This window comes from Chelonia mydas, chromosome 6 (genome assembly GCF_015237465.2).
Source record: "Chelonia mydas isolate rCheMyd1 chromosome 6, rCheMyd1.pri.v2, whole genome shotgun sequence".
Classification (NCBI taxonomy): domain Eukaryota; kingdom Metazoa; phylum Chordata; order Testudines; family Cheloniidae; genus Chelonia; species Chelonia mydas.
In genome coordinates, this window is record NC_051246.2 from 7746835 (window position 1) to 7757118 (window position 10284).

The following is a 10284-nucleotide window of genomic DNA, read 5'->3' on the forward strand; positions in this document are numbered from 1 at the left end:
CGTCCCTCGATCTGCTGGTAATGCCCCTACTTATACATCCCAAAATGCCATTGGCCTTCTTGGCCACAAGGGCACACTGTTGACTCCTATCCAGCTTCTCATCCACTGTAACCCCTAGGTCCTTTTCTGCAGAACTGCTGCCGAGCCATTCGGTCCCTAATCTGTAGTGGTGTGTGGGATTCTTCTGTCCAAAGTGCAGGACTCTGCACTTGTCCTTGTTGAACCTCATCAGATTTCTTTTGGCCCAATCCTCTAATTTGTCTAGGTCCCTCTGTGTCATATCCCTACCCTCCAGCGTATCTACCTCTCCTCCCAGTTTAGTGTCATCTGCAAACTTGCTGAGGGTGCAATCCACAGCATCCTCCAGATCATTTATGAAGATATTGAACAAAACCGGCCCCAGGACGGACCCCTGGGGCACTCCGCTTGATACCAGCTGCCAACGAGACATGGAGCCATTGATCACTACCCGTTGAGCCCGACAATTTAGCCAACTTTCTACCCACCTTATAGTCCATTCATCCAGCCCATACTTCTTTAACTTGCTGGCAAGAATACTGTGGGAGACCGTGTCAAAAGCTTTGCTAAAGTCAAGGAACAACACGTCCACTGCTTTCCCTTCATCCACAGAACCAGTTATCTCCTCATAGAAGGCAATTAGATTAGTCAGGCATGACTTGCCCTTGGTGAATCCATGCTGACTGTTCCTGATCACTTTCTTCTCCTCTTAGTGCTTCAGAATTGATTCCTTGAGGACCTGCTCCATGATTTTTCCAGGGACTGAGGTGAGGCTGACTGGCCTGTAGTTCCCAGGATACTACTTCTTCCCTTTTTTAAAGATGGGCACTATATTAGCCTTTTTCCAGTCGTCCGGGACTTCCCCCGATCGCCATGAGTTTTCAAAGATAATGGCCAATGGCTCTGCAATCACATCCGCCAACTCCTTTAGCACTCTCGGATGCAGCGCATCCGGCCCTATGGACTTGTGCACGTCCAGCTTTTCTAAACCACTTCTTTCTCCACAGAGGGCTGGTCATCTCCTCCCCATGCTGTGCTGCCTAGTGCAGTAGTCTGGGAGCTGACCTTCTTCGTGAAGACAGAGGCAAAAAAAGCATTAAGTACATTAGCTTTTTCCACATCCTCTGTCACTAGGTTGCCTCCCTCATTCAGTAAGGGGCCCACACTTTCCTTGACTTTCTTCTTGTTGCTAACATACCTGAAGAAACCCTTCTTGTTACTCTTAACATCTCTTGCTAGCTGCAACTCCAGGTGTGATTTGGCCTTCCTGATTTCACTCCTACATGCCCGAGCAATATTTTTATACTCTTCCCTGGTCATTTGTCCAATCTTCCACTTCTTGTAAGCTTCTTTTTTGTGCTTAAGATCAGCAAGGATTTCACTGTTAAGCCAAGCTGGTCGCCTGCCATATTTACTATTCTTTCTACACATCGGGATGGTTTGTCCCTGTAACCACAATAAGGATTCTTTAAAATACAGCCAGCTCTCCTGGACTCCTTTCCCCCTCATGTTATTCTCCCAGGGGATCCTGCCCATCAGTTCCCTGAGGGAGTCAAAGTCTGCTTTTCTGAAGTCCAGGGTCCATATTCTGCTGCTTTCCTTTCTTCCTTGTGTCAGGATCTTGAACTCGACCATCTCATGGTCACTGCCTCCCAGGTTCCCATCCACTTTTGCTTCCCCTACTAATTCTTCCCGGTTTGTGAGCAGCAGATCAAGAAGAGCTCTGCCCCTAGTTGGTTCCTCCAGCACTTGCACCAGGAAATTGTCCCCTACATTTTCCAAAAACTTCCTGGATTGTCTGTGCACCGCTGTATTGCTCTCCCAGCAAATATCAGGGTGATTGAAGTCTCCCATGAGAACCAGGGCCTGCGATCTAGTAACTTCTGTGAGTTGCCGGAAGAAAGCCTCTTCCACCTCATCTCCCTGGTCTAGTGGTCTATAGCAGACTCCCACCACAACATCACCCTTGTTGCTCACGCTTCTAAACTTAATCCAGAGACTCTCAGGTTTTTATGCAGTTTCATACCGGAGCTCTGAGCAGTCATACTGCTCCCTTACATACAGTGCAACTCCCCGACCTTGTCTGCCCTGCCTGTCCTTCCTGAACAGCTTATATCCATCCAGGACAGTACTCCAGTCATATGAGTTATCCCACCAAGTCTCTGTTATTCCAATCACATCATAATTCATTGACTTTGCCAGGACTTCCAGTTCTCCCCGCTTGTTTCCCAGGCTTCGTGCATTTGTGTATAGGCACTTGAGATAACTCGCTGATCGTCCCTCTTTCTCAGTATGAGGCAGGAGCCCTCCCCTCTCACGCGCTCCTGCTCCTGCTTCCTCCTGGTATCCCACGTCCCCACTTACCTCTGGGCTTTGGTCTCCTTCCCCCGGTGAACCTAATTTAAAGCCCTCCTCGCTAGGTTAGCCAGCCTGCTCGCAAAGATGCTCTTCCCTCTCTTCGTTAGGTGGAGCCCGTCTCTGCCTAGCACTCCTCCTTCTTGGAACACCATCCCATGGTCAAAGAATCCAAAGCCTTCTCTCCAACACCACCTGCGTAGCCATTCGTTGACTTCCACGATTTGACAGTTTCTACCCAGGCCCTTTCCTTCCACGGGGAGGATGGACGAGAACACCACTTGCGCCTCAAACTCCTTTATCCTTCTTCCCAGAGCCACGTAGTCTACAGTGATCCGCTCGAGGTCATTCTTGGCAGCATCATTGGTGCCCACGTGGAGAAGCAGGAAGGGGTAGCGATCAGAGGGCTTGATGAGTCTCAGTAGTCTCTCCGTCACATTGTGAATCTTAGCTCCTGGCAAGCAGCAGACTTCCCGGTTTTCCCGGTCGGGGCGGCAGATAGATGACTCAGTCCCCCTGAGGAGAGAGTCCCCGACCACCACCACCCGCCTCCTTCTCTTGGGAGCGGTGGTCGTGGAACCCCCAACCCTAGGACAGTGCATCTCATGCCTTCCAATCAGCGGAGTCTCCTTCTGCTCCCTTCCCTCAGATGATCATAACTGTAGTCCACTCTCCGCATTAGTACCTGTGGAGAGAACATGAAAACGGTTACTTACCTGTATCTGTGTTGCTGGTACATGGACGCTCCCCTTTCTTCTTCTGGAGGTCACATGATGCCAAATTTCTTCACCGTTCTCCTGTCCCCGCTGTGCAGCCTGCTCTGAATCTTCAGAACCTTGTGCCCGTTGAAGCATATCCTGACGTCTGTCCAGGAAATCTTCAGTTTCTCTTATGCACCGCAGGGCCGATACCTGTTGCTCCAGACCTTGAACCTTCTCTTCCAATGTGGAGACCAGCTTGCACTTTGTACAGACAAAGTCGCTTCTGTCCTGTGGAAGAAAGACAAACATGGCACATCCAGTGCAGGTCACAACAGCTGAATGCTTCCCATCCATATTACCTTCCTTCTACGAGCTTCCTCAGGAGTTGTAGTAATTACTCACAGAAGCTGGCACGATGTAAGCCTCAGTGGGCTCTCCCCAGGCGAACTTCCAGGAAAACTCCTTCTCTTAGCTGCTTTGCTGTTCGGTGCTCAGCTGGTTCGCAGCTGAGTGGCTGGTGAAAACAATAGGAAACATCCTGTTGCTTTTTTAAATAAAAAACTGACACCCAGTGAATAAAATTACACTGTCATAGAAAAAGACTGTTATGTGATTGTGTGGGCAGTCCGGCAGCTAAGGCCTTCCCTGTTCAGCCAAAAATTCAGGGTTCTAACAGACCACTCTCCAGAACAAAAGGTACCAACTCCAGACTGCTACGTTGCAGTAGAGAGCTTCAAGAATATGATACAGAAATATTACTTATTAAGGGCAAGGAAAAGGTAGTGGCAGATACACTGTAAAGGCAAGAGGGTCTGAGCTGACTCATATGGATCAATGTAGGGGGTGAGCTGTGACCCAGGGACCTTTTGGTGCCAAATGGCAGAGGGCACAGGGGGTGCAGAGGGTTTTACAGGGATCCTCCCGATCAGATCTCTGCATAATACCAAAGGGTGGCATGTGAGGTCTCTCCTGAGAGCCAGTAGTCCATTAGCCATCATGATCACTGCAAAATGTATGTACAGAGAATATTTAGGGAGTTACGTATCTATACTGAAAATTATGTTCTTAAGGATTTGGGATTCCGGCAGGTAGCCAGAGGTAACAATCCTCAGCACTGTACCTCCCGGGTAAGAGGTAACAGACACCTATCTCCCTGTCTGGTTCTTTGTGTATGTTGCATTGTATACCTCACCCTGTGTGCCTGTTAGCATTCTGAGCCAATTGCTGATGAAGAAATTTTAAAATCTACAAGACAGGAAATCTACAGGACGAAGCAGTCAGGAGGGGGGTGTCCTGTTTATGCATAAAGCCATAGGATTGTTCTGACAGACCTAGGGGTTCCCAGGGACACCCTGGGTCCTTTACCAAGGAATAAAGTGACAGCATGTTTGTCTCATGAGATAAGGTCACAGATTACCTGGCTGAAAAGCATTGGAATGATTTGGGGCGAGCAATTCTTTATTAGACATGAGAGCAGCTTGTTAATTAAGTCTAGATTCTAGAATGCCTGTGATGATTTTATTTGATATGTAAGCAGTTGTTGCCAATACTTCTACTTGCTACTACCTGAATCTCTGGGCTTTGGTAAATGAACTGATACCGGATCTCACTATGAACATCTCTAAGTGCTGTGAGCTGAGGAGAGCGGTGATCTGAGGTGTAATTGGTAGCTGGGGTTCACTATTTCTTTGGAAGCAGCAGAGCTGTGCATACTGAGAGTGTCCAGTGATCAGAGAGTGGACACGCCAGGGAGACACTCAAGGGATCAAGGGTTGGAATGTGCCTATCGCTAACCTGTAGAGTGACAGCGGGGTCTGTGAGTCCGTGAGGGGAGGGCTTGTGTTACCCTTGGCCAAGCTGGGGAGCTGACCCACTACAGGCATAGACGAGGCTTCCTCACACTAAGGGCAGGTGGTAAGGAGCTGCCTCACAACCCTAGGTCCCTCTGGGAAGAATCATATTAGGTGTATTATGGTAGTACCTTGGCGCCCCAGTCATGGAGCAGCACTCCATTGTGCTAGGCACTGTACAAACAGGGGTTTTTAGGCATTGCAGCAAAGGAGAGTTTTGAGGAGGGATTTGAAGGAGGAGGATGAGGTGGTTTTGTTTTATTTCTTGAGAGCTTGTTTGACCCTTGTCACTGGATTGGAGCATTGGCCTTTCTTTGCGTCACGGGCAGTTCTTACGTTGGCCACAGAGCACGGCCTTCGGCAGACGATCTTGGGGCACGCGCGTCATGTGTCCCAGACAGTGAAGCCTGCGAGCGTCCAGCATCGTCTGCATAGACTGTAGGCTGGTTCTCTCAAGAATCTCGTGACTGATGATCCCTTGGTCTCAAGTGACTCCAAGGATTTTTCTAAGACAGCGGAGGTGGGAACTGTTCAATCTCCCCTCCTGCTTGGAGGATGTGACCCGGCTTTCACAGCCGTAAAGGAGGGTACTAAGGACACAAGGCTGATAAACAGATCCCTGCGTGTTCAGGGTTACCCGCAGGCGCTGACTGTGTGGGTGCTCCAGGGCTGGAGCACCCACAGAAACAAAATGGTGGTTGCTCAGCATCCACTGTCAGCCCCCCACCCTAATCAGCTCTTCCCCCTCGCCCCAGCACCTCCCACCTGCTGGCAGCCCTGCTGATCAGCACCTCCCCTGCCCCCCAGCGCCTCCTGCGTGCTGGTGATCAGCTGTTCGGCAGCATGGAGGAGGCACTGGCGGGGGAAGGGGGATGAGTGAAAGCAGTGTGCGCTTGTGGGAGAGGGCGGGAAGAGGTGGGGTGGGGGCAGGAAGAGGCAGAGCGGGGGCGGAGTAGAGGGAGGAAGAGGCAGGACCTGGGTGGGGCCTTGGGGGAAGGGGTGGAGTGGGGTGGAGCCTGGGGCCGAGCGGGGGTCGAGCACCCCCCTGGCACATGAGAAAGTCGGTGCTTCTGGGTTTAGCAGCTTGTTGTTCCAAACACGTGACACGTGTCATGAAGGTGACAGAAGCTTTGCCAATGACAGCATCAAGTTTCCTATCAAGGTTACGTGAGTTGGTAAGTATTGAGCCATGATAGCAGAAGGGATCCATGTTATCCAGAGCTTCATTACTGACAGAGCTTTTAGGTGGGATGTTGGTACCCTGTGATATGACAACTGTTTTCTTGATACTGATTACTAGGCCGAACTTGTTGCATGCAACAGAAAACTTGTTCATCATGATCAGCAATTTATCAGGTGAATTAGAGACGAATGCAGCGTCATCTGCAAAAAGCAGATCCCAAGTCGTAAGCTGGGTGACATGCCTTCTGCTCTGTAATCATCTGATGTTAAACAACCTGCCTTCCATCCTTCAGTCAGTTAGTACACCAGATGGATCATTTCCAAGTTGTACTTTAGGAGTCTCGAGAAGAAGATGCCAAAGCCAGTGGGTGCTAAGATGCAGCCTGCTTCATGCCAGTATCGACAGTAAACTTGGATGATGTTTCATTTTCATACTGGATAGTTGCCTTCATTCCCAAGTGGAACTCTTTGAATAGGGAGAGCCCCTTTTGTGCACAGCCAATTTTCAACAGGATCTTATAGATGCCGTTCCTGCCAAGCGTGTTGAAGGCCTTTTGTAGGTTAACGAATGCGATATAGAGAGGGGCCTGTTGTTCACAGCTTTTTTCTTGAAACAAGCACAATCACTACATGCAATTAGTACAAAAGCATCCAGTGATTAGTAAGGGCCACATCTGCATGGGTCAGAACTACCAATTTTCAAATCTTTAGGAACAGTGAGTGGCTGCACTGAAGTCCTACCGTCCTGTAGCTGCACCACGGCCGCTGTGCCCCTAGAGTGGTTTAAGTGTAACCATGGCTAACCCCAGCCCATTCACAGTCCAGGTTGCCCTGAGCACAACCAAAAGACGGTAAGGTCTGGAAATGCCCAGCCAGGGCCTGCAGAATAGATGGAAGCAGCAAGGCCTGAGGGGGAGGGAAGAGGGGGGAAAACATGTGTGTGAGGGAGGGGAGAGGAGGAGGCGGCATTATCCAGATGATCAGTAGTTTTTCCTACACTGCTATTCCTGTCTTAGTACAGACATTGTTAACGCCTGGATTTTCCATATATTCATGTATTGCCCCAGTTAAGTTCTTCCTTCACCTTTCTGTTCGGCTGGACTGGGGGTGAGTGCTGAGCAGGGGGAGCGAGTGGGGCTGCAGCAGGGGGAGGCGGGACACAGCAGGGGGAGGCAACGCCAGCAGTGGGGGGGGGGGTAAAAGGACAGGGAGAAGTGAGAGGGGAGCACGTGTGTTGAAGGAGATAAAGGGGGAGCGGAAGATGTTTGTGAGCAGGAGGGGATCCTTTGTGTGAAGGCATGCACTGGGCAAGGAGCACATGTGTTGTCAATGGGAGGGGCGTGTGTGTGTTTGAGGGATGTGTAGGGGAGGGGATTGGGGGAATGAGGCACATTTGTTCTTGATGGGGGGGAAGAGGACACTATCCGTTCCTATCTGGTACTGAAGTAAGCGTGTCCCATTCCTGGCAATCTATTTCCCTTCTGCTCGGCTGTTGTCTGGTCTGGAAATCCAGATCTAGTTTCTTGCTGGTGGGAAGGGAAGCCTGTTTGGGTGAACTCCCCCAGGTTAGTGTAGATGGAACCTTTCTTCATATTAGACAGCGGGATCTGGCAGTGGGAAAACTAGGATCCCAGCTGCATCTGCTTCTGCCCGCCTCTCCTTCTTCTTCTGGAGGTGTGGGTTCCCCTGAGGCCCCAGCCCCACATCACCTCTCCCCCCAAGACCCCACCCCCAACTCGCTCCTCTCCATGCATTCCTCCCCATCACTTGCCCTTATGTCCAGGAAATATTGCCAGGGCACAGCCCTCTGACTTTTGCAAGTGATGGGCCATGGCCTCCTGGCCCCCCCTGTTCCGGCGCCGCTGTGCAGGAGCCTCCGTCTGTTCCTCCCCCTGCTCTTCTTTCTGTTATTTTTGGGGGGCGGGCTTCACTGTTCTCTTCCTCCCATTGCTCTGCTTCACTGCTGCTCCCGCTGCCTCCCTTCTGTCCCCCATGGAGCTGTCCCAGCTGCACAGAGTGGGGGGGAGGGTGCTGATGTCAGGGCGTCCCCCTCCCGTGTACCTGGTCGCCTCTGAGCTGTGGTCGGGGAACAGGGGGAGCCTGTCTCGGCAGCTGCCTCTGGGTCAGGGATGGGTGCCGCTGTCTGAACAAGCATTCAGGCTGGTGAGTGCTCTGCTCACAGAGACAGCACGCTGACACACTCACTCCCCCAACACACACACAGTCCCTCTCTCACACACACTCCCCATCACACGTTCCCTCAACACACACTCCACCAACACACACAGTTCCTTTCTCACACACACACACTTCCCTCCAACATCCAAAAATATTTAAATAAACGGTATTCTATTATTGTTTAGCAATGCGATTAAAACTGTGATTAATTGCGACTATTTTTAATATCATGATTAATCACAATTAATTATTTTAATTGTTTGACAGCCCTAGTTTGGACTAATCGAGTTTCTCTGTCTCGTTCTTTTGCTTAGAGTTAAACTCATCTTAGGGTAGATGTGTAGGCCCTGTTCTCACAACAGCACCCCGCAGGGGGAGTGTGGGCACACGGCAGGAAGAGGGAATGACCAGCAGGGCTGAGGGGAAGCTGCAGGGGGAAAGATTTTTGTCATGGATTTACAGAGCCATTTTGGCAGTTCCTCAGCTCCTCCGAACTGCTCCTTAGCTTTTCATACACTCCGGCAGTGTTTCCCAACTAGTGTGCCACCAGGCCCGAACAGGAGTGCCGCAGAATTTTTAGAAAAGGTACATGTGAGAGCAAGGTGAGGAAAGCCAGTTTTGATTGGTCATCTGCCTCACTGCCCCACCTCCTCCGGGGGTGGAGCAACCAATCAGAGCTCAATCTCCCTTTCTGCCCCCCTCCTTTCCTGTGTGAACAATGGATCAGCTCTTCTGCGTCTCCCCTTCCCTCCCGGCTGGTGGCCAGGGGCAGGGGGAGGAGCCCCGGGAGCTTGGGACGTGCCGTGGCACAGAAAAGGTTGGGAACCACTGTACTAAGGATGGATTTTCTTCATTATGACACTTTGCAGCACTGTTTAAAAGACTTCAAGTTACAGAGAATCCAATATTTACCCTAGTTCAGGGGTCTCAAACACACATGTGGAAAAACACCCCCTGAGCGCAGCAAGGTTCAGCGCTGTAAAACTCCAATATAAACAGTACACTTTGAATCTTTGAATAAAAATGGTTTGAGAGGATGAGATCTACTTGTTCTAAAATTTTGAAGGATGCGGTGACCAGAAACATCAATTCAATTCCTAATTACAGATAATGCTACCTTTGTTTAATAAATCAGGTAATTTTACATTCAAAAGCCCAGGCTTTGATATACTTAGATATTTTTTCTTATGTATCCAGTACATTTAAGGTAGTTTGATTTAATTTATAAAAAATTAAAATGCTGCTTTTGTGTCTTTTGAATTGAATTTTAATTTCAAACCAAGTAGAGCTTTACGCAAATCACAAGTAAAAAAATAATAATATAGTCCATAAAAAATCACCATTTTCTAACATATACAAAATGTAAAAATTAAGAATCTGGATAAATGTAAATGAAGCTATATTATAGGTTAAAGAAATGTGTGTAGATATAGTGTATCTTCCTGGTTTATGAAAAAGAAGTACCAAACTTAGGGTGGAGGCTATATTTACATGCGAGTCAACATGTTTTAATTGTTACCAACCAATGAGAACCAACCTAACCTTTCTTGAGGGGGAAAAAAAGAAAGTAGAAAGGCAAAGCAAGGTTAAAATTAGTTATTTAATACGTGATTAAAATTGGTGATTTAAATCACTTAGACTTAAATTCTTCCACTCTGATCTGGGGAGGTAGAATTCGTTGTTTTAGAGAGGGAAAGGGAGAGGGGAGGTGTGAGAGGGAGGATGGGGGGATGAAGAGTTTGTGTGGAGAGAGATGTAGCAGTGAGGGGGAGCTGACTGTGTGGTGAGGGGGTGAGGAGTAGGGGAGCACATGTGTGTGTGTGTGTGTGGAGGAGGTGATGGGGAGGGGAGTGTGTGATGGCTGAGGGTGATGGAAGTGGCAATTTTCTGTAATATTTTTATGAACTATCTGTATGAGTCTGTGCCAATCCTCGGGATATCACTGCCTGTTGGGGAAAAGAATTGATTTTCTCCGTGGGACATGGGAGATCAGGGGTAGG